At 38.0% G+C, this 24,499-nt stretch overlaps 1 protein-coding gene across 1 annotated transcript in view; it reads right to left on the reverse strand.

Annotated features, from left to right (window-relative positions):
* Nucleotides 1-24,260, reverse strand: part of LOC149528421 (uncharacterized) — a 99,996-nt gene extending 75,736 nt beyond the window's left edge. The window contains exon 1 of the mRNA XM_089811540.1: nucleotides 24,086-24,260. The gene's annotated coding sequence lies outside the window, so the exon portion shown is untranslated. The remainder of the gene's footprint in view (nucleotides 1-24,085) is intronic.
* Nucleotides 24,261-24,499: the final 239 nt, after the last annotated feature.

The raw sequence follows: 24,499 nt of genomic DNA on the forward strand, positions 1-24,499 counted from the left end.
TATACTTATCATATTCATCATGATAATCCCAATGCAAAGGCCTTCTTTTATAACCTCGAAGTGAGGAGAGGTACAAACAACTTACCAATGTAGGATAAAAGGCTATTTCGTCTTTTAGTCACTTAAGTCATTTTGTCCTAAAGTGACTTTAAACAATAAAGTATTTTATATTCCAACTCAATGAAATAAAGTAATTTTAACCTTAGAACATCCCATTAAAATCTCCTCAACGGAAACAAAACTCCTGTCACTGGCTGCCATCCTAAAACCAAATGCCGTTAGCCTATCCAGATGGAAAGATAGACCAACTAGGTGCCAATACAGCTAACGCAGAGAAGGATACATTACAAGAATCCTCTCTACCAAACTAAACCTCTTTCCATAAAATGTGAGTATTCTATTTAGTTTTGCTACAAGTTATTTGAGAATGTTAAAAGCAAAAATATTTATTTGAAAAGCTGTATTCCGTCTCTTATATAGTAGATCATGTAATTCCTAAAGAAGTGATTGAAGTTATTAGTTTGCTTTCAAATACTTGTTCTTGTTAAAAATAGATTAAGTGTTTCCAATTGTTCTTTTAAAAAGAATAAAAAAGTTGTTCACCCTCAACTCAACAACGTAAACAAGTTCTTGTTATCTTCAAACAAGTATGTTAGAATTAGTAAACTTTGTTATAACTTATAACTTTTTTGCTTATTACAGAAAGTTTCATGTATGCAGTTGATATATTCCCAAGACGTGGGAGCCTTTCCAACCCATAGAATCAACAAAGTGAAACCCAATTCATATGTGACCGAGTGTCATCAAGAATGGAGAAGAGATTTATAGCAGACAGGCAGAGTTGACTGACAAAAACACTGTAGAAGACAGATAAAGAAGAAAGAAAATCATTAAAACTCTTATCATGCATTTGCAATTGACCCAGCCAACAATGCTGAAAATGATTAAAAGTAAATACAGCTACATGAATTAGGGTTCACACTTAAAAACAATGGGTGCGGTAAATTAGAACACCTAAACAAATTAAGACACCACTTCAAAACACAAATATCAGATGTTGGAATCGATTAACTGTTAAAGAAAATCAACAAATGAGAATGAGAATTAGCATCATAAAACAATAAGATCAGGGTAACTATAAGCAGCACACCTAACAGATGAAAATACTGCAAAAGAAATCAGAAATTAATAAGCTAAATTTGGTCAAATCAAATCAAAATGTTTGCTTGGTTATGATGACATTTAATCCACTCCTTGTATGCATAATTAAGCTAGATATAACTGATTTGTTTTTCATAATTTTCAAAAAAATTGCAAATTATATCCCCACATTAATCTCTCAGTAAGTTTCCAACCAGAGTATGAATGACTGAGTTATGACCTCATCAAATTAACCTCTACCATCCAAATTAAAACTGTCTGCGACATGTAACTTATGCAGACATGACTTATTTGACCCAGACTGAACCCATATTTAGGGCAGTACATACCAAAAAAAATTCAAAGTTGTTGATCTAATTACCAGGACATCAATAATGGATTCATTTTGTGTGAGATCATTCCTAACAACACAGAATTGGAAGTTACCATCCCTATCTTGAAGTTGATTAAATTGGCAACTTGAATGTTGAGTTGGTTTGTCATTTGGTGTCTATGTTAAATTTCCGGCATATCCCAGTTAAGAATCACAAAAGGCAGTTGAACAGTTGGAAAATATGGTGCATTTGCAGAAGAGTGCAAAGACTCTTATGTAAAACAAGTAAGATGGCTTGTTGTACGTTGGAAGATCTATATCATGCACTTCTTATGCAAGTTCGAAGCGGAAAGCCATTTTCAAGCTGGAATTTCCCTCAAGGGTAGAAATCATCTAGATATTGCAATATTGAGTGAGATAGTAATAACAGCCAAGAGTTGTATTACATATCGAATATTTGCATTATACATGTTGATTTTGGTAGAGATTTGCACTGGACGGCACAAAAGTAAACTATAATCTCTTATGTATTACAAACTGGAAATATCAAAGTCTATTACGAATCAGAAAAACAAAAAGGAAAACCATTGAAACTGAAACTGCTACTTTTACCATCATAATGAATCCTTGAAAAGCAACCAGAGAAAAAATATGTCAAACAACACAACACCTAATTTACAACTGCACTGAGCAAGATTGCCACATACAGTTACATCTCCTTCCAGAGGAGGCCAGGTAAACCAACTTTCTGCAGGGTAAAATCTGAAAAGAAATTATTTGCTGAAAACCAAATGGAAACACCAAAAAATGTGGGAACGCTAATAAATGAACTTTAAGTACTCAAGGAAATCATATCATGTTTGTTCTAATCCTCTACCACCTTAATTTTTGCCAAAAATTGTTGACAGACTTCTGCAAAGGAAAGATTTAGGGTCAGGTTTGATCCACTTGCTATTCCTTCCACTGGCATTCGACATTCATGTAATGGTATCATAATCTATATCAGATTTCAAACTGGATTTTTAAAAAATTGTCAATTTGTAAACCATATTAAAACTGATCATAAATATTTCAAAATCAATCATAGATAAAATAATAAAGAAAACTTGAACAACCTATTTATTATTGAGATTTTAATTTTGTTTTAGAAAATCTTATTTAGAAAACTCATATTTTAATAAAAACACAATGCAAACACAATAGAATGCTATACTAAATAAAAATGTCACAAATACACAATTTAGGCAGATAAACATTCAATGAAAATAAAAAATCACAAAATATCAAAGATATGTTATAAAACTGATCATACATATTTCAAAATTAAATCATAAAGGAAATTAAATCAATGGAGTGCTCTGCAAGTTTTAAGTGCGCTCTGCTACTACCATACACAGCCTACCAAGCAATCTACCCAGAAGAAGCACATTAATAGCTTCCTCTTCACCCGCTATAGTGGATGGAATTAAATCTATCCAAAAAGACATTCTCTCGTCGCCTGGTAAAATGGTTAATGCTTCCAACACAATTATTTCGGGTTTGTTGAAAACCCTGGTTCAACACCCTATTCCCCAAGCAGCGGGCTCAGTAGCAGTGGTGGTGGTCACCAAGAATGGAAAGGAAGGTGCAGAAAATCTGAGACCCACCACATTCAAACAGGCCATGCAAAATGAGCATCCCCTCTCACATGGTGCCAAAGTCGTCAGCCAAATCTCACAATTCACGAGAGTCAACAACAACACATGAGGTGGAAGTAAGTTTCTTCCCTCCCATAAATTCGTTATTCAACCCAATAAACAAATGTTTGTAGCAATAGAAAATGACTAGACTTAGATCAAGTACTTATTCTTTCTTGAAGAATTTGCTGCCCAGTGGCTGAATCAGGGCCAAATTTGGTCTCAAAACATATTTTTTTTAAATTTTAAAGTGTTTTTTACCTAATTTGGTCCTAATTTTAGATTTTTCTAATCCAAACTTAATAGTGACCACTAAAAAGACCAAAAAAGATGTTTTATCTGTCATTTTGTAATGTCCCCTTCTCCGCGTTAGGCCTTATGGCGCCTTCTTGGTCTATCTTTATATCCAAATAGGCTAACGGCATTGATTTTGAGGATGCTGGCCAGTCACAAGATTCTATTTGGTTTCATTGGGGAGATATTTAAGTGTGGAGCTTCCTATAGTTAAAGCACTTTATTTTATGAAGCTGATTTATAAAGTTACTTTATGACAAAAGTAACTAAGTGACTAAAAGACGAAATTGGCTTTTATCCTACATTGCTTAGTTGTTTGTATTTCCCCTCATATCAAGGTTATAAAAGCAAGGAGCTACACTAGGATTCACACCACGAAATATAATATTGTTTTAAAATGTCAAGGTTGCTTAAATGTGACTGATTGCTCCTAAGGACGAAACCCCTTAAGGCAAGTGTGAGGAGTTGGATGTAGCCCCAGCCGCTCATTGGGTACATCATTCTTATGAAGTTGATTGGTAATATATCGTTCATATTGAATCTGCATCAGGTGCACGTTGGTTGAAGCAAGCAGATGCACAGGGAAGAGTTTGTTAGTGTCACCAAGAGGCCACAGCATCCATCTGCAAGGTGAGGAGTTCACTCCAGGTGATAAGTTTACTTCACGTAACAATGTAGTAGCAGTCCATTCAGTCAGCAGGGAGTATTAGATGTGACAGTATAGAACAGAACGTAGGAGTTAGCAGTGTGGTGGTTTCAGTTCTTCACCACAGGAAGAGTTAGCGCAAGGTAGGGCAGTCAGCTATCCAAAACGGGAACTCGGGCATGAGACGGGTATGATAGAAGAAGATTGCGGGTGTCCTGGTTCCAGTCATAGGCACGGGCAGTATGGTACATGCCACCACAGACTGGTAGCATATCACTCCTGATAAGGGGGCAAATCTGATACAGCATACCAGGGTCTGGGCGTCAACAGCAAAAAGGTTTTCGTGGTCCCTAACCAGTCAATCAGAAACCGTGTAAGCCACCAGTTCTCACGGGAGTAACAGGTGCTAATATCTATTCTGGTATGTCCATTGTTGCATTAAACATCAATACTGCAATGCAAAACATTGGTTGAATGTGTGATATGCCCTTTTATAAGCGTAAGTTCTTAAGAAATGAGAGAGAGCTTAAATAGATGATTAGACATTTGTTCTGAAATTTATTATAAGCTCTGAACTTAACTCCTGAATATTATCATTACTTCATTGCTGTTACTGTTATATTGTGGGGGAAATTTTATTCTGGTTGAGAGCCTTCAGCACCAATTCTCAGGTTATTGTTGATTCAATTGACTAAGATCTGTGTTTTACGGGTTTGGAATACTAGAAATTTATACATTTCTGAATGAAAATGAAAACTTGCCTATAGAGGAAATCCAAATCGACAATAGGTGAAGTCCAAATTGATGATTATAGAAGAATTTATTTTGAAAAACAATGATATCTTTGAATCCAGGGCTTAAATTGTGCCCTTCATATGGAAATATGTCCCATGCATGTGACCAAGAAAGTGCATCATGTTATGTATGGCTAAATGATGTAATTAATATCCTATTTAACTAAAACATAGATATTATGGTGTATTTTGCTATGTTGCTTTACTACTAGCAGAGTTGTTTATGGACATTTGTTGTTGCACGCGCGCACACACACACATTTATAAACATATGTTTTTGTACAAGCAAACCCGAAACAAATCTGAACCCAACCCAAAACGAGTAATGCACGAGATCATATTACCATCACTTCAAACCATAGGAAACTTCTGGCCATGTAATATTTTCTTAGGCTTTGGCCCATCTGACAAGAATTCATGGTGATCTAATAAAACACATTTCCATGGGCTGTGTAAATCTATCTCACTGTTCTAATGCCAAGTCTGATATTGTTATGCGACCAGGATCCTCTCATATTCTATACTTCTCATAAGGCTAAGCTTCTTATACTTAACACGGTTTCTCACTGCAAGGGTCTTATTCACGGGAATGTCTAAGTGCTCACCGATTTCCAGCTGCACTCTATCAACTTATGGTCAAGGTTATTTTAAAATGCAACCTTGCAAAGTCTTATAGAACAGAGGCTTTATATAGGAGGTCACTTATGAATTCTGCTGTAGGCTTATCAACTAATTTGCCATTTGTCACTACCCATCATTTCATAGAAACAAAATAATGTGGCCTGTATTTTATTTGATAAACTGACATCATATGTTTTAGCCACATTATCTACCATTCTTTCCTGATTATATGGCACACTAGATCTGTAGTGGACATGCCTCTGAAGTTTACATTCCCATGCAACTACATATTCATGTATCTTATCAATTCTAAGAGAATTTGCTGTAAACTTTTCAACTTATTCTTCTTCTAATTGAAGGCTTTTTGACAATTATGTTTGTATGACCTTCATATTTTATATGTCTTATATATTTCAATCGCCTCTAGTACCAATTTTATCCATAAAATGCTGAAGCTTTTTGACATTGATAATACCATTTCATCATTTATCTCCTATATGATTTCACAAATGGAGATCAATAAAAAAATCAAAATTTGGAGCTCCATCAGGCCCTATGCCGCCTCGAAGAGCTAGTGGGGGTTAGGTCATGATGATGATGATGATGATGATGTTGTTGTTGTTGGGTGTAGCCTCTGCGAGGTCTCACAAACTTGGCATGATCAATAAAGTGGCAAAGGGGTCACTTCGTTCTCCAAGCTAGAGTCCTAGGAACGAAGAATGATGTGATGAGCCCATCAGTAGAATGTACTGAAGATGAAGCCTAATGTTGTAAGATATGATCCTGAAGCCACAAGGTCTCTTGAAGGTAAAATGTCATACATCATTGATCAATGTACCAGAAAAAGGACGAGAGGAATATGTACTCTCTGAACAGGCAGTGGAATCTTCCTATGATCTCGTAGAAGGTGGGGCAGCAAAAAAATATAGTGGCTCTCGATTATCGCCTCTCCAAGTTGGCAGAGAACAAACCCTCTCCTCCTTGTCAATCTAACAATCAGTCTCAATCCACTACCAATGAGAGCCCACCCTATAAGAGCCCAAAGAAATGTATAGGGCATGAGTCAACCACCGACAAATGTACCAAGGACGCACAATAACCCCATCCTAGATATCCATGAAGTGCTCCGCATAGAAAGCCATCCTAGGTCTAAGTCCCTTGGAGGGTTGCTCAATATCATGATAATATACTATCTATAAATATTGGTCTCGACATGATCATCCAACTCCTATCCTGAGAGTAAGAGGTGAGTAGGGTTTTCCAAAGAAAAATGAAAGGGGGAAAGATGGTCCATCAAGATCCCAACCGAGCCAAGAAGAGAAAACATCAGGACAAACCAGCAACAAGCCCTACCAAAAGGGTTGGAAGCTCACAATTGTCTCAAAGGAGCAGTAGGCCAGGTACAAGTATCTGTGACCTCTCTCAGAAGAGTCGGTGAAGTCTTGCAACCGGTGGAGAAACCAAATCAGATCGAAGACGGTCCCAAGCCTGAAGGAATGAGCACCAAACTCAAATTATACTGAGGGGGGTGGATCAATGGCACCTAATGATACGCCGAAGGAGGTTTTGAACCTGCTCGACCAAAGACCAATCCAACTCAAGTAGAGGACCCCACACAATATTACCATAAAGAACCATCGGTCTAACCAAAGAGTCCAGAAGGGACATCTTGGTCGTGGTGTCCAGGAAGTGATGTCTAAAACACTATCTCGCATAGTCAAGGAACCAAGTCCTTTGTTCACATGGGGATGCATAGCAAGTCTCAAGCTAAAACGAGGCCCCCAAGAACTCAACCCCCAAGTAAGAATTTAAGGAAGTGATCTTGATATCCTCACCTGAAAGTAGAAGTGAAGATGAGAGGTCTTCAAGCAATTAAAGACCATCACCTAGGTTCACACCTAACTGCAGTGAAGCACAGGAGTCTAGCCCGTCAATGAGCCCTTGGAGTCCCTCGCGGGAGGAGGCCAAAAGAACCACATCATTCGCAAAGACTAAAATGCATATCAAAACCTCATGTAAAAGGCAGCCATCCCCCAAAGGGAGAAGTCTCTAAGGAAGGTCTCCAACTCATCGATGTAGATACCAAAGAGAGTAGGAGAGAGATGGAAGCATTGCTTCATTGTGATGGTGCTGTGAATATTGTCTGAAAACCCCTTAGTGGTTTTGAATCTACCTGTCACACTCATATAATCTCATGATAGTCATTATCAGAACCTTTGAAACCCCAATCTCCCTAAGTCTCTAAAAGAGGCACGTCCTGAGGACAAAGTCAAAAGCTTTGCGAAAGTCCACAAAGCAACAATAGCCTTTCGTTTGGCGGTGCCAAGCCTCAATGATAGCCCTTAAAGTAAGAATATGGTTGATGGTTTGGTAATTAGCCCGTAAACCAAGCCAACATTGCTAACAATCAAGATCTCTAGATAACATAGTGTTCAGAACTGTGGCATACAACTTGGCAAACGTATGCCCAATCATGATGGTCATCTAGTTGTTGGGGTCAGAGATTGACCCAGTCTTATGTATCGGATTGATGATGTGTCGCGACCAAGAGTCAAGGAACCCAATATAAACAACTCTGTTAAAGAGCATAGTTAGATATGTCCCTAAAACGATGATGCCAAGTTTGAAGAGCTCCACTTGGAACCCCCCCTCCTCTGAGGTCCTACTACTGTTCATGCATCTAACTACCTCACAAATGTTGGTGAACGTAAAAAAGCGATAGTAAGATGGAGAGATAAGGAGGGGAGCTAGCCAAGCATCTCATAAATAGTGGAGGTGTGGGAAACAAGGGAGCTATGGTCAAGGGTGGAGGGTGGGGAAGAATGGCGAGGGAACACAGTATGCCAGAAACCCTTCAGAGACTACAGAAAAGAAGTGCAAAGGGATCTACATTGCATCAAAGTATATAACTACTTGTGGCGAAGAAAGCGGTGATAGTCAATTCATAGTTGAGAAAAAGAGGGGGAGCGAGTGGAGAAGGCGAAGCGAACTAAGTTGTGGAAGGACTTGCAATCCTTGTCAATCCACTAGTTCAGGGGATAGGAGTGCCCGCACAAAGGGCTATGAGAGAGGGCGAAGGTGCGGCGAAGGATGGCAAGTCAGGTGGCCTCCCAAATGGCGGCGACAAGCGAATCAAACATGCGGGGGCATCCCTAGAATCAGTGAAGGAATCTTGGAGGACACACCTCAAGTGAAGGAGGAAGAGGTCATAGTCACCCTCGGTGAAGCAGAAAAGGGTACAAGTAGCGAAGGGGATTAACGGAGGATCACTAAGCCGAGGATGGAGGGCGAAGGGAAGAGGGTGAGGTCAAGGAAAGCATGATTGGCCAAAGGGAGGCAGGAAATGGTGAAGCGACTAATCAAAGGGATGAGAGAGACAGAAGAGATGGCATAATCAACAACACTCGCACCACCACAATGAGGCCAGTTTGTGAAAAGGTCAAAGCCCAGAAGGCAAGAAAGCCCATTCAGGATTACCGCATCCGAAGACTCACACAACTAAAGCAGATAACGCCCATATCTAGTGAGAGGTCCCTAGTTGTCCTCAAAAAAAACGTTGTAAACCCAAGTTGTCCAGATCAATCTTAGTACAAGCCAAATCTGACTCACGAATATGGAGGGGTTCCTCAAAATCTCTGGTCTGTACGTTAAAGTCTCCAAGAATAATGATGCCCCCATTGTAGAGAATCCGGTGATGTACTTAAAGTCTGTGCTATGTAGTGCATAGTACAAGGTCATTGGAAAGTAGCAAACAAGCATGTATATATCTCTGAAGCATGGCGTCCCCCTACTGATGCATATCCACATGACCCTGACATAACTGTCAAAAAAGACCAAAAAAGTTGAGCTTAAAAAATGATTGTTGACCAAATAAGCAACAACCCCAGACCCCCTAACCCCATCAGCCCACCTGACCTCATCCCCAAAAATAGAAAACCATTAGTAATTGGACACACCTAGGAGAGGATGAGTTGGACTCTCATGCGTTTCCATGACAAGGAGAATGTTCGAAGAACCAAGAGCATCCTAAAAGAGACCAGGCAAGGACCATAAAGATCTATTGTTATTCCAATAGTTGACATGAAGAGAACTGTTGTGAGGTTCCACCATGCCCAATTGCCATCAGGAGCATCATTTGGCCTTGGCAACCACTCTCCAATCCCACCTAGGAGGAGGGGAGTCATGAATAACAGCTCTAAGGTTCTTGATAGTAACCCACTTCTCGTTGCATCAAGCCTCTACCACAAGTCCTCAAAATTTTTCAGCTCTGAAACCTAGTATCTGGTGAGGTCCTTGTCTAGATAGATCTTAGTGGGAAGAGAAAAAAGCTTCCTCCTCGCCCTTAGAATTCGTAGACGATTTGCAAGAGACAGAAACCTGAAAAAAGAGTGTACCATCTTGTCCCACCCAAAAGCCTATCAATTGTAATGTTTGTGAGACCCAATTGGTCAATGAGGAAGGAATGCCCTGCTGAAAGAGGGTCAAAAGACAAGGGCGAGAGACCCCAAACCTGCAAGTTCAATTCCCAAGCTTGCCTAACCCGCTTGTCAGCCAGCTTGGTCTGGACAAGCTTCTTGAGCCTCGAGAGTAGGACAAAGCTAGGTGTGTTGCAAATAGATGCCCAAGACTTTAGTTTCTCTTCCGTTTTAGAAGCCAAGGAGGATTGTTTGTCCACAAGTTCAACATGTTGGTCTCGAGACTCCTATATCTTCTTTACCAGTTGCAATTGGTAGCTTAAAATCATCCAAGGTGTTGGTAGTTAAATCCTGATAGCAATATCACAATTTGACTTGCTATGGAAATTATCTCCTACTTATCAATCATCTGAGATGCTGGTAAGAGTTGCGTCGAAGCCTCAAAGTTGACATTTCAGATCAGCAATAGTCTAAAACAAAGAGAGGGACCATGTCTCTTAGCTATGAGTTTTTTGTTTCAAGTTTGGAAATTCGGTCCATTAGTTGTTGGTAGGTAACCGATGTGTTTGGGGTGTCCAAGGCCATGGTCTTGTTGTCAGGATCTTATTGAAAAGAAGTTGTAGGGTAAGCAACAAAGTAGAGCCTTGTTGTAAAGAGTTTTCCTATAAAGAATCTTCCACAAAGAAATGAAATGAAGTTCAAAGCACCCGACAACACAATAGGAAAGGAGAAACGACCCCGTGAAAATATAGTCTCGGGGGGGTGCAAGTAGATAAATGACTCAATTTCTATGGGTCATGAGGAACAAAATGACTAGAAGGAATAGGCGGCTTTCTCAACTAACGAAGATAGTAGAGCATTCGAACAATCCCTACGGCCCATAGCTTGATCCGTTCATTCCGAACCGTTGCATTTTCTAATTCATGTCCTCTCCCAGAAGACCTGGTCAAGTGCTTATCTCCTTACCCTAGTCTGCTCTCCTCCCACCCACCACTAGTATTATGCTCTCCCACTGCACATGAATGGGGCCAGCTCAAAGTTCCAATTCTAGGTGATAATAGAATCAATTTAGTAAGCAGGTTTGTTCAAGGCCTACTGTAGCAGTCTTATCATGTAGGTTCAATACCTTGATATAGAGGCAATCCCATTATAGAGTAGGTCCGAGGATAGGAGTAATAACAAATTAACATGGCTTATTGTGTACGTAGGTTCGTTCAATGATTGGCCAATATAGAGGCCAATATAGAGGTAGGGGCAACCCCATGATAGAGTAGGGCAGATGACAAACTAACATGACTTACAGAACAATGGTTAGCAGCGCACCTCTAGTGACCCACCCCCCTAGGGGTATAGCAAATTGATAGTCTATCGCTTTCAACCTTGTTGGGGGGCGAGGGCACGAGAGGGGGGGGGCAAAGAATTGTAGAGCGGTAGAAAATAGGTGGGGGCACGGCGCATAAATTTGGCAGAGTGCATGATCACCAGTAATAGCATGTATGTCATGTCGGACCCTGCCTATCAACATCAAAGCCCTACCTAACCTATCTCCCATGTGGGACCCTGCCTATCTATTTTGTCCAACGAGGTCACTCTACCAACCAAAGCTAGAATCTGACCAATAATTACCCAAGCATTTGGTCTTGTGCACAATTGGGTCTTCGACTAAGGGTTGTAACATGGTCATTCCGTAAGCACTCGCCCTTCATTCAGTGTTCACCAAGAGGCCTATCAGAATGCATCGCAATATAGAGGTAGGGCAATGGCATTCCATCCCCCGATGGGCAATGAAAATCTATTTGAATTAAACAACTAGGATAAGTCATTCTCCGTCGAGACTATCAAGTCTTCCTCACTCACCTGAGGCAAGAATTGCTCTATACTTACTATATCTTTCCGTGCAATTCCATTCCGGCAGTTGAACACTTCCACTTCATCCGTTGTTCATAGCTCTCGTTATCGCTCGTTGCAACCCTATTGAACTCTATGTAGTTCCTCTACCTTCCTCAGGGGCTCAATATAAGATAAGACAACACATAGATATGTTAGCAATAGAGACAGTTGATCCAAGACCAAAAGAAAAGGCGGAACCAGGTATACTAGGTATAGATTCAGGTGTTACCCAGGCATAGGTACCAGCTCTTGATTTTCCAATTTATCCTGTGGATTCAATCGATTCTACAACATTTGTTCAACACGATCAATAGACGCCATCGATATTTTGTATGTGTTCCCTCCTAACCTTTTTATATCTCTGGGCCATCTACATCCCTGTGCAACTCTTCTAAAGGAACCAGCTTGCTACTCTATGCATGCATGGGACCTCCAACTAATCTACCTGGGGAGTCTTCCTCCAACTAATCTACCCTGATAGACTGGCTTAGGCCTCACTCGCTCGATAGTTCCCATGTTACGTATAGAGTCAAGAAAGCTAACTAGTAGCTACCTAATGTTCTAAAGTCGGGGGGCTACGCAAGGACTCGACAGGGATGATAGGGGAGGAACGCAATGCCAACGTCATTGTAGCAACCTCTAGCAGGTGAACTAATGAATGCATTAATCAGCCCCTGCATGCAGAATATGGTGCATCTGTGCATAGAACCAACCAGAGGGGATCGGGTGCAACTATGCTCCATGGATTTTGCATTCCACATCTTTTTTTGCATGATCGTACCCATCAATCTTCCAAGGGAAGGTAATCCGTAGGAAAGGGATTCAATCCCGATGCACTGATCATATCAACAACCAAACGTTTCGATGCAGAAGCCTACATGTAGAAGCAGAGAAGCAGTCATAGTTGTGCCATGATCTGGAAGATTCAAAGGTTGGCCAATGATAAAGATCAGTATGCCAAAACAGCATAATAGTAGGGGTGGGCAAATCGCCACTTGTCATGCCCTAGAGAAACAAAAGGCGGTGGGTATGCTTAGGCAAATGCCAATGCACCCCAAATTAGAGAGCTTTCTCTATATTATTCCCTAAGAACACCCTATAGTGGGTCCCCTACAATTTTATAAAGAATCTAATCTCCAACTACAGAGGCCCAACTATTTTAGTTGGGGTGATACAACGTTAGTCAAGGCCACCAAATACAATATGTTAACTCGAGTGGTCTTAATACCTAGATAGATAAAAGGGGGACTATGAAGACAACCTCTGTTTGGTAACTTGACTACAAGCCTCAACTTTACAAGGAGGGGAGCTGGAGTAGATTCAGTTTTTTTCATTTGCACTGAGCCGCCAAAGGTGGGAGTCAATCGGAGGGTACTGAGACACTACAACTATCAAAGCTTTTGCTTCGCAATAGAACTCATCGATGCAATGAATGGGTTAGTGTGGATAATGGATGGTTTGTCAAATCGATTGTTAGGCGATGATGAGCCCATACCAAGACCTCCTTTTCGAGTACAGCTATCCACCAGCCCCGCTTCATGCATTGAGTAGAAAAAATGAGTAAATGATTCACTATGTATGAATGCAGACCAACCGGTTGGTGAAGCATCAAGTCCACTGTAGACATATTTACAATTCCACCTCCCAGCGCTGCCCATTCCCCATTCTTATATAGGGTAGGACAGGGTTAGCCTTCCCTTAAAATCGAAGGGGTCGAATGGATCATGGAGTTTGATCCAAAATGTCAAACAAAAAAATGAAGTAGTCAATTCCAGAAGCTTTACATTTGAACAATATCTACATTATAAATTGATCGTGTTTTGGATTTTTTCAGCTTTAGTAAATCTATGTTTATGCTTGGCTTTACTTTTTTCTTTTCTAGAATTTCAGATTCAATTCTATCTTAAGATTTAGCTTTTTCTTTTTCATTTTTCTAAGCCTTCTTCATTTATTCAAAAAAGGAAAGGGTTTGAAGGGTTGGCTAGGGGGGTCCTTGTATGCCAGTACAGGAAATTTTTCTCTTGGGGACAAAACATTTGTGTACGGATGTTGGTTTACGCATGTGTGTGTGTGTGTGTAGTGATCATTAGATTTTTGTTACAATCCTATATTTGAACCATGGTGGTCCTATGGTTTGGACCCATATAAAAGGGATTCGTATTAGATTCTAGATGAAGTTTTGGGATAATTCCATGCAATTTTGAGCATTCAAAATATAAATAGGGGAATAATAAAGTTCATGACATAGGAAATTGTAACAGCTTTTATAACCATAATGCTAGACTAGAAGGAGCGGATTTTATAGCAGAGGCCATGTCAATTGTACATGTCTAGACAGTTGTCAAAACAACACCAATCTAACAAAATCACATATAAATTTATCTTAATAACTATATAGTGGTAGGTTATCGTTTTTGAAATGTCTTATTAGTCCTTAAATTGATACATTTTTTTTAAACCTAAAATTCAAGATGCATAGAGTATAAGAAATAAAAAGGTGTATTTGAAGTGAATGTTTGGTGGTACCGAAAACTTAACAGTTATATGAAGTTCACATCAAGGAAGCTACCTTATTCCCTCATCATTCTAAGCTTCAGCTTAGGGATCTACATAACTAAAGTTGTAAATGACAAGGAAAATCGAGAGTCTGTTGCTACTAAAGTCAAAAACATTGACTCGGACAAGCTACAGCTTTTGGAGTCATAAGATACCAACAATTTGTGAGTATAGGAACCTCAGAAAGATTCTACTCAGAAAGGGTATACCAAAGACCAATGCTGAAGATTATAACAAGTGTCGTAAGGAAGCATTGTTGATATGTCTGTTCGACAGGACTTGATTCCTAAAGTTCGCAATGAAGAATCTACTACAGATTTGCTGACCAAGTTGTGTGCTAAGTACCAAGCTTTGGAAGTTTTGTGAGGTTTTCACACCATCGCCCCAAAAATTTTGGGGACCCCCCTTTTTCGGGCAAGCCTTCGCAATTTTCGTGGATTTTTGGAATTTTTCGGTTGCCTTAGCAAGTTTTTCGAAGTTGTCTAAAAGTTTTCAATTTGAAAATTTTACACCTTGAATGCCTTCGAGCCATGAGGGATGTGGTTGGATTTATTTTTTTCTTCATCCGATGTTAGCTTGATTTGTCAGAACTTGTAATTTTATCCTTAGGCCAAGCAAATTTCAAAGACAACATTTTTCAATGGTTAGAACAATATTCGGCACAACAAATTTGCAAAATTTTGGACTTAGATGAATTTTGAATATTGGATATAATTGTATAGACTTGAGCATTTTCAAAAACGAAATTTTTTTTTTAAGATCTAATTGTTGCAAAAATCTTTAATTTTTGGTGAAAAAGAAAATTTTGTAATAGTGAAATTAAATTGGAAAAATGGATTTTGAATGCTAGAAAAATGGCTTATTTTTGGGAAAAATGGCTTATTTTTGGTAAAAATTTGAAATTGCATTGCAAAATCAAAAATGGACTTAATTGCAAAAGTTTGCATTAAACTGGTTAAAATTGCCTTGAAGATTTTTAAAATATTTAAAAAGATTGGTAGATTAAAGTTAAAAATCTATTTTAGCTTGCTAAATCCGATTTTAAATGATATTTTAACTACCAAAACGTTATTAAATGAAAATTTTGGCATCTCCAAGGATTTCTTAATTTTATTTTGCAATATTTGGTCCTAATCAACAATTAAATATGCAAATTTCACTATATGCAAAATTAATTTTAGCTTGGCATTTAAATTAGGACCATTAATGAAATACTAATTTGATTTTCTTCTCCTATAGGGCTAGTCGGCCAGCTTCAAGGAGTAAAGGGAGTGTGGTATAAGAGGCTTCCTCCTCTCCCATTATCTCATCCCATCTCGGCTTTGTGTGTTTGGCGATTTTCTCTTGGAGGAGCAGATTTCACATGCTTTGGCAATTTTCTAAGGAAGGGCAGCTTTGTGTGTTTGGCAATTTCTCTTGGTGGGCAGATTTCAACCTTGGCAATGATGGAGAAGACCTGAATATTTTCTATGCTTGGCGATTTTTTGTAAAAGGAGGTAATCTTTTGCCCTAGCCAATTTTCCTTGGGGCAGAATTTCATGTGTTTGGTATTCTCCTTCCTCCAACTTGAATGAATTTTAGACCTTGGCGATTTTGTTGGGGCAGATCTAAGTGCTTTCCTCTTGCTCAGCAATTTTAAGGAATCTGATTTTCTTGCTAGAGCTTTGATTTCAATTTCAGATCTGAGCAATTTTTTATTTGGTAGAGGATACGTGATTGAAAGTCTAATTTTTGGGCAAATGTGGGCATGAAATGTCCCTTTTCTGATTTTACATGATATTTCAAGCCTCAAATCAGATTTTTAAAACCAAACAACCAATATTATAAAGATCCACCAATTTCTCAAATAAACCCAAATCGGGTATGTCCGAAATAGTGCCAAAAAACTTCACAACTTCACAAATTATTAATAAATCTGAAAATTGACATTTTTACAGAAATTTCAGCAGCATAAAGCCTACAAAATGACATTTCCAGATCTGTATAGCCTTTACACAACAGCTGACAAATGTAGGACAAAAACTATGCTCATCAGGCTCCCGAAATTAACACAAAAATGCCCGAAAACACCACAAAAACACTAATAAACTATCTCAGAAGTTTAATCACGTCCCAATACATATATTCAGCTCTATTTTAACATCTTAAAGTCTGAAATACAGCAGCAACCCAAACTGATATGAAATACTCAACTGAAAACCCCAAACTCATACCAAAAAACAACCCCGAAAACCCACAAATCTGCACTATTCAGCACAAAGGCAAACTCCGTATGAGCATGCACATGGAATGGCTTCAAACTCCCGTCCTTAGCCTTCCTGAAAACCTGCAAACTCCCGTTCTTGAGTCTCCTTCTCCACAAGTTTGGTAGCCTTTGAAGAACAACAAAGAAAATGAGCAAAAATCAAGTTCTGAAATGAGCCCAAAATGCCTCCAAACCCCTTAAAAGAGGGCATAACCCTAACTCACATCCAAGAGGGGTTAATAAAATATAATTTAATAATATTTTTTATTTATTAGTCCATTGGTTTCCAAAGATTAGCCCCTTTTGCCGAAACTTCACCCTTTTGGAGCCTGCCTGCCTTAGCAAAGTTTATTATTTTTAATTATTTTGAAAAGGGGACATGACAGGGCAGTTCCAATGAGATCAAAATTCTGATTTTTTGCAAGGAGGCTTGAATTTTTTAAGGTCTGATCCGAATTCAAAGAGGGCCCGACTATTGGTAAAAGTAAAATTAAAGTAAAATTCAATTCATTTTATAGCTGAAGATTGGTTCAAAGGCGGATTCTATTCCTTGTTCTTGCTTGGTTTCGTTTCCCTTATATTCTTCTTGCATTCATCATCCACCACTTCATCATCCCATTGATAGGTTGAAGTTTGGAAAGAGAAGTGTAGATTTCATGATAGGACACTTGCCGAGGCAGAAATAAGCTAAACCACCCTAGGTTGAAGTTGGGAGATATAAGTGTAGTCATCCTAAGGTAACGAAGAGGCAGAAATAAGTGGTAGTCTCGCTCCTAGGTTGAAGGTTGGAGATTGATAAATGTAGAGATAGGACTTGACGAGGCAAAAATAAGCTAGATTCCATCGATAGAAAGAAGGTAGGACATCGATAAGTTCAATCGATATCATTTAGAACAAAAGGACAGAAATAAGTGTTTAGGATGGTAGATGTTAATGCAAGCAAGAACCCAAAGGGAACAAATACCAAAAAAGACAAGGAAGACATGATGCCTAAGACCACCTTCTTCTTGAAAGTGAGGCAAATAAGTGACACCAATATCGGTATATTGAACATGATGGAGTTAAAGGACAGATTGAAGGAAGGGCAATCCCCGATGGCAAAGAAAACCTACAAAAGCGGAATTGTACATGCGGCGGCCTTCCCTCCTACCTTGCCTTGTCCAGAGTTGGTAATGGAGTGTGCATCCCGGTTTGATATTGTTACTAAGTCCATCATTTTTTATGAAGGGAAGAGAGTGTTGGCCAACATAGGCAAACAAGTGGTCAAAGAAGCATTTAATATTCCCCAGTATAAAAGCATGACAGTGGTAATGACGGATCAAGCGGCTAAGTTATTTCAGAATAATCAAGAGGCTTACTTCATTCACCTAAAGCAAAATTGGTTGCACGAAGGCAAGAAGGGAGTTACCAATACATCAAGGCTCATCGTGTCAGATTTCAAATCAAAATCTGGTGATCTCATTGTGCTTCTCAACCGGATCATGGGCTTAGCTCAAAGTATGCAATTCGAAAACTAGATGATTTATTTTATTGATGGAATTGAAAATGGAAAAAAAAGATTTGATTGGTCTAGGAGTATAAGCAAGAATCTAGAATTACAACTTAGGACCGTACAAAATCAAAAGCAATTCTATATAGGGTCCTACCTCTTTTATTTGATTATGAGGCAGTGAAAATTGAAAAGTGAATCTCAAAGAAGTGTGAATCTCAAGGAAGAGCAAATTTGGAGGAAGTGATTTGAAAATATTTGAGGCTAGATACCAAAAGGATAATTCAAGTGGACAAGAGAAGAACGTCAATGAGACAGAATTTGGATCAAGATTGGATGAGTTGGGGAAGGTTGCCATCAAGAAGAAACATTTGAGCACCCTTGCCTCCCTCAATGCCTTCATCGAATACACAAAAGAATATGAGAAGGATCATGAGAAAACATTGCAAGTAGCGAGCAACATGATGAATTCAGCTGAGCTCAACATGAAACATACACTTTGCCCTCCCATGAAAGAAGTCAACGACAAGCTAGCCAGGTTCATCACTTTAGCTAAAAAGATGAAAGATCATTTGATGTAAGCCCAAGTGGCAAATTCTCCTTCTTCTTGAGTAGGATAGGTGTCTGATTCTGATTGGCTACCATTTTGGTGTCTTCTCATTGGTTGCCACTTTTCCTTTTTTTTCATTAGTCCATTGATGAGGTGGCGTCTTCTCATTGGCCAATGGGGTGGCAACCTTAATTAGGGTTTCTAGGATCCAATCTAGATCGTTGGTTTTGCCTCTTAATCTGTACCGTTGGTTGTAATTTTTGGCCTCTATATAAGGCCATTTGCTCTCATTTGTAAATGGTCAGAGAAAATTGTTGCTAAGATTATACCAAAATTGCCTCTCTTTATCGTTGTTGTGACTTGCATGGTGATTAAGAACATTTGGTGTTATTGCATGGTTTCTACCTCCAATTGTTAGAGTTAGATTTCCCTTGAAGTTGTTAAACTAGATTTTATTTTGAGAAAGTTGCTAAGTAAGAGTAAGAGTAGATGGATAGTTGCATGGTAGTATTAGTGGATGTTTGATAGGGATCTATAACTAGGCCACTAGGATCCTAGCGGCTTGTTGGGAAGCCTTATGTGGTAAACTAGTTCTTTTCCTTTGAATCATTGCATCTATGGATGTGGAGCTGCCGATTAGCTTTCATTAGATTTGATCCATGTCCATTTGCTAATCTTTCCATTCATAGGAGTAGGAGTAGAATAGCAAGTAGTATAGTCTTTGGAGTTTTGAAGGAGGAGGTTAGGTAGGCATAAAGTCATTAGAACACTCACCCTCCATCACCATCACCATCTCCGTCAACATCATCTAGAACTCATACAAAACCATCGTCACCATCATCCCACCAAAAGTCCAAGTTGTCCTCAAACAAATAGTGTAAGGCCGCCTACGTGATTACCAGTAAATCACATCGATATACTGAGTTAGTATCCACAAGTGCAAGGAACATTGGAGTTTTGCTTGTCTTCATGAGTATTAACTTTTCAAGAGAGGAATTGAGGATTTGATAGTCCATATCAAGTGTTCAATTGCTATATGTTATGTACTGGTACAAAACCGACATCAATAGGAAGCAAGCAGGCCATTACTTTTGAAGAATTAGTTACACTCCTTTCAGTTGCAAGAAGTTTCAGTTTTAGTATTCAAACTATATCACGTGTCTTAAGGATGTGCATAATCAATTGTGTCTATGAAGAAAGGGACAGACCATGAAGATATGATGACAACATCTATCCAGCTGACAAGATACCTCTGATTAGACATTTATTTGTTATATGTTAAATAAATTAAAAGTGCATTGCAACTGATTTGTATTTTTAATTTGAATTATTTAATTAATAAATAGTACATACGTAAGCATTTTGTCAGCTGTATAGCCACTTTGAAATATGATCAACACAGTACTAAGAGGGTTGCCAACACTTAGTGAAGCTTCTGTTGAATCATTGTAATTGATTGCAAGAACTTAGATGCTTGACTTGGACAAAGTGTCAACTTCACTTCTGCAAAAGGAAAGAAGATAAATGCAATTTGAAGGTTTGCAATCGCAAGACACAAAGTGTGACTTTGTGACATAATACAAAGGGGCACCAATTCAACAAAAAACCATCAACTAAAATCAACACATAAATTGTATAGGTTGAATCTTCATCTAATGATTGCCATACATGTTACTATTGCAACAAAAATGGTCACATTGAAATCAATTGTTTTGGAAAGGCTAAGGACTCACTGAATGAGATGCTCAAGCTGGAAGCATTGATCACATCTAAAAACATTGAAGAGTGTGACATTGACAGAGGTGGTGGTGATGTTCCTCAGACATTTGATGAGAAATTTGCATTTTAAAATGTTATTGTTGAGTATGAATGTTATTATTTATTTGTAAAAGTTCCTTTCAAAATGTGTCAATCAAAGACTATTGTAAGTAATCTACTAAACTTGATGGGCAATGTAGGACAGAAGAGGTGTTGTACCAAATTTCAATCCAAACATCGAGTGATAAAATAAATCAATAGGAAGGTATAAGGGTGGCAAGTATACTCATAATCTAGGTGAATGTAGTTTGACATTTAATTAGTTGTCTTCATTAGACGCAAAGGTTAAGGGAGCTCTAACAAGCTTGATAGATTTTAGCATGAACCTATTATAGAGCTCTTTGCGAGTTATCAACGTCCCTGCCCCCATCACCAGTTCACAATCATCCCTTGCCACCCATTGTCATCCCCAAATTTATGCACTTGGTTCATGTTGACGTGAGTTTTGTTCCAATACCACATACAGAATTAAATATCCAATATTTCAAGATGAAACATCAACTATTCAATCCTCTCTTGATATAAGGTTAACTCTCATGCTAACCTTGTAACATAAGATCATGAAATGACTTCAAGGTTCCTTCAATTGTGGACACTCGCTTGGTGAAATGGTGTGATATGTTGGTTATCACTTAGGGGACTTACACTATTCATTCAATGGATATCAACTCTCTCTTATTGATTTGGCTTTACAACATGCAATGAAAATATAGCATTGATCTTCAAAACTTTCCACTTCAACTCAAACTTAAATTGGCTAACTTCTACTACTACCTGTAAATACAAGTAATCATAGATGACTTGGACTCTACTAGATGTAATATCGCTAACGACTCCACCCACCTAATGCAAGCTTCTAAGGAACACTCGAATGGTTTTATAATCAATATTGCTAGCGACCCAAGGATGATCCTGCATCATGACCACACTACCCTACCACCATCCAACTGCTAAGGCTTAACCCTCAAAGACCCATTAACAGGCCTAAAAATAATTTTATTTTAGTTATAATAAATACTATATATTTATTTTTTGACAACAAAAATCAAATAGCCCCCTCCATAGACTGCAATGCACCAAGTAAACTTTCTAACATGGCCAATGGGATTGTCACAACAAGCACTTTGATACAATATGGGTTGGGGGTCAATTGGACCTCATGAACTCGTGCATACCAGGGAGCTCTCACCCAAAACCTTACAATAAAATTAAGCTAGGTTGCATTGGTACGCATACCCACACCCCGGGACCTATTCCCAAGTACCAAGTACTCCGGGGATAGCATCATAGCTAAGGACCTTGATTAAGATTTCTGATTTTGTTTCAACTTTTTGTTTGTTTATCAGCTTCTTGTTTATCAAGCTTAATTCAATGTGTACTCAGTTTGAAACTTTGATATGATACTGATTAGCATTATAAGACTAAAAGTTATCACTGTTCAAGTCAGATGTTTATCATTTGCAATATATCATGGTTATATGATTTATGGTCTTCTTGTTCATGTTTAAAGTATGCCTTCTTTGTTATGCATCTAAACACATTGCAAATCTGAAACTGAAAACATTACATTACATTTTCAAACTTTATCACTGTTCTTGTTTTGATAAACCATTATCATGACTCACAATTTCAGGATTTTCTGAATATTAGATTATATTAAAAAAATTGGCATGCCCAAGTAACCTTGTCCCCTACTTTGAAAAACAGTTGTACCCATAACCATACCCATACCCTAAGTGCCCAAGTACCCCCATCCCAGCGCAACCTTGGTATTAAGTTGCCCTTAATATTAGAAATTATTGAGCCCAACTTAGATAATATATTGGTTATTTTAGTTTTAAAAAAGGATAAAATACATCATATGAGATGTTTGAGCCGCTTAGCTATATTAGTCAGTACCAAAAAAATGTTTCAAAAACCGAAAAAAAAACATAGACAACAACTAATGGAGCCTCTGCTTATCTAGTCATCATTACATCCCAAAAAAAGTTTTCACCAGCAATTATGCTTATAACCCACACAGGTAACAAACAAATATAATAAACCGATAATTATGCTAGAATGACAATGAATATGAGAACCAAACAGTCTTTACTGACCATCACAAAACGTTGTTGTAAATCTTCACCTAGAAAAAAGCATTTAAAACTAAATACATAAAAGAGATATCCAAATTGAAAAAAATGGATCCTATCCACGAAGAAGGGTTTTAATTTTTAATAACCAATCAAGAGTCCTGAACTGAAAAGAAAAAAGGTATTGAACCGAACTGGGAAAATTTTTGACCCATCAAAGATTCCTTCCAAAGCAAAGCAAGGATTTTAAAACTCTAAGAATGGCTAGAAACCAATTTTTCAGATTTTTAAACATTGCCCACCACACCCTCCAAAAATAATATTAAACTAATTTCAGACAAGGCTACCCTGCGGAAATCAATCAGAAACAAACATATCACAAAATGATCGGTAAAATAATTCATAAAATTAATAATATGTGGCAAAAAGTATCCAAACCCTTCATAGCGTACAACAATAGCTGCCAAATACAAAGAAACCATTGACAAAATCAACTGCAAGAGCATCACAAGAAAACTCAAAATTGTCACTATTCGGTCAAAATTGTTGACTACCCTCATCAGTTCTAAACACTTAGCACAATATTAGTAAAAAGGCAGTACAACAAAGGCACTCATCAAAATCTACCTAAGAAGCCGGTTATTGATTTCTTGATCAGTATTATTTAGCCTCATTTATTATCAGAAAACAGCTAAAATGGAATTCAGTCATCACATTTATGCACTTTCATGGTCGAAGTTATTAATTTTCCTGATCAACAAAAAACTCTTAACTTAATTATAATAAGAGCAAAGGAAGGAGCAAAATCGCATCCATCACATTCTTATAAATTTTAGAAATAGCATTTTCATTATATTTGTTAATCATTTCTCCCATCGGTGCTGACCTGATTGGAGAAAATAGATTTTTCAGTCCATATTCATTTCTTGAATAGGATGGATGCAACAAAACGTTAATGAATTTAATGCACAGATAGTCACAGCCTTGTTAAAATGAAAATGAAAAATGGCATTTTTTTTTTTAACTTTACGAATTTTGTAGCCAGTAACAAGCGACCTCTAATCAAACTCTGCTGTAAAATCAATCCAGAAAAAATGCCTTGTCAAAATGTAATGGTATAGCAACTTTACAAGGGAAAGAAGTCGGGATGACATTTTATTAAAATTTAGTCGATTTTTCAGATCAATAACAAACCCTCATAAAATTCACTGTATAAGCAATTAAAATAAAAGTCCTTATCAATCTACAATAATAGCAGTTTTTTAAAAGTATAAGATGATCATTTAATCAATTTCATTACGATTTCAAGCTCCGATCAAATTTACTGCGTAAATAAATCCAAAAATTAAAAAGAAACCCTTCACCCAAACAAATGAAAAAGAAACCCTCGCCAGAATTTGGACGAACCCAATTTTGTCAAAAAAATTCTAAATACTGCTTTGGTAAAATCAATCCATTCATATAAACTAATCGAAGATTTACCCCATTAAAACTGTATGGAATTTTCAATTTGTTTAAACATGGATAAGCCATCAAAATCACCTATTTTCTTTGAAATTGTTCTCCTTTCCACGCAAATAAAGAATCGATCGCTTGCCCTTTCCCACAGAAACTATGCATCGAGCCTGGGAGAGATAGAGAAGGAGAGACTCTGAAGGCAGAGGGGGCCAGTGATTTCCAAGAGTAAATGTTCCAGAACGAATTTCGGAGTTACGATACGATAATATTAATAATTTTCTCAAATTAATGAGAATGGTTTCAACGGCAGGATGGTTCATAATTTTGAGGCTATTAAAATTGCAAAAGTTAAAAATAGAATTTTAATTCTTAAAAAAGGGTTAAAAATAGATTATCGTTACCTTCCATTTGACTCATTAATGTAACAAGGGCCATTTAGTGACCTGGTACTTCCTTGAAGCAGTATTACTTTTAGTTTTATGGGAAATTTAATTATAA

The sequence above is a fragment of the Cupressus sempervirens genome, chromosome 11 (genome assembly GCF_028749045.1).
Source record: "Cupressus sempervirens isolate cs-2001-9-10 chromosome 11, ASM2874904v1, whole genome shotgun sequence".
Classification (NCBI taxonomy): domain Eukaryota; kingdom Viridiplantae; phylum Streptophyta; class Pinopsida; order Cupressales; family Cupressaceae; genus Cupressus; species Cupressus sempervirens.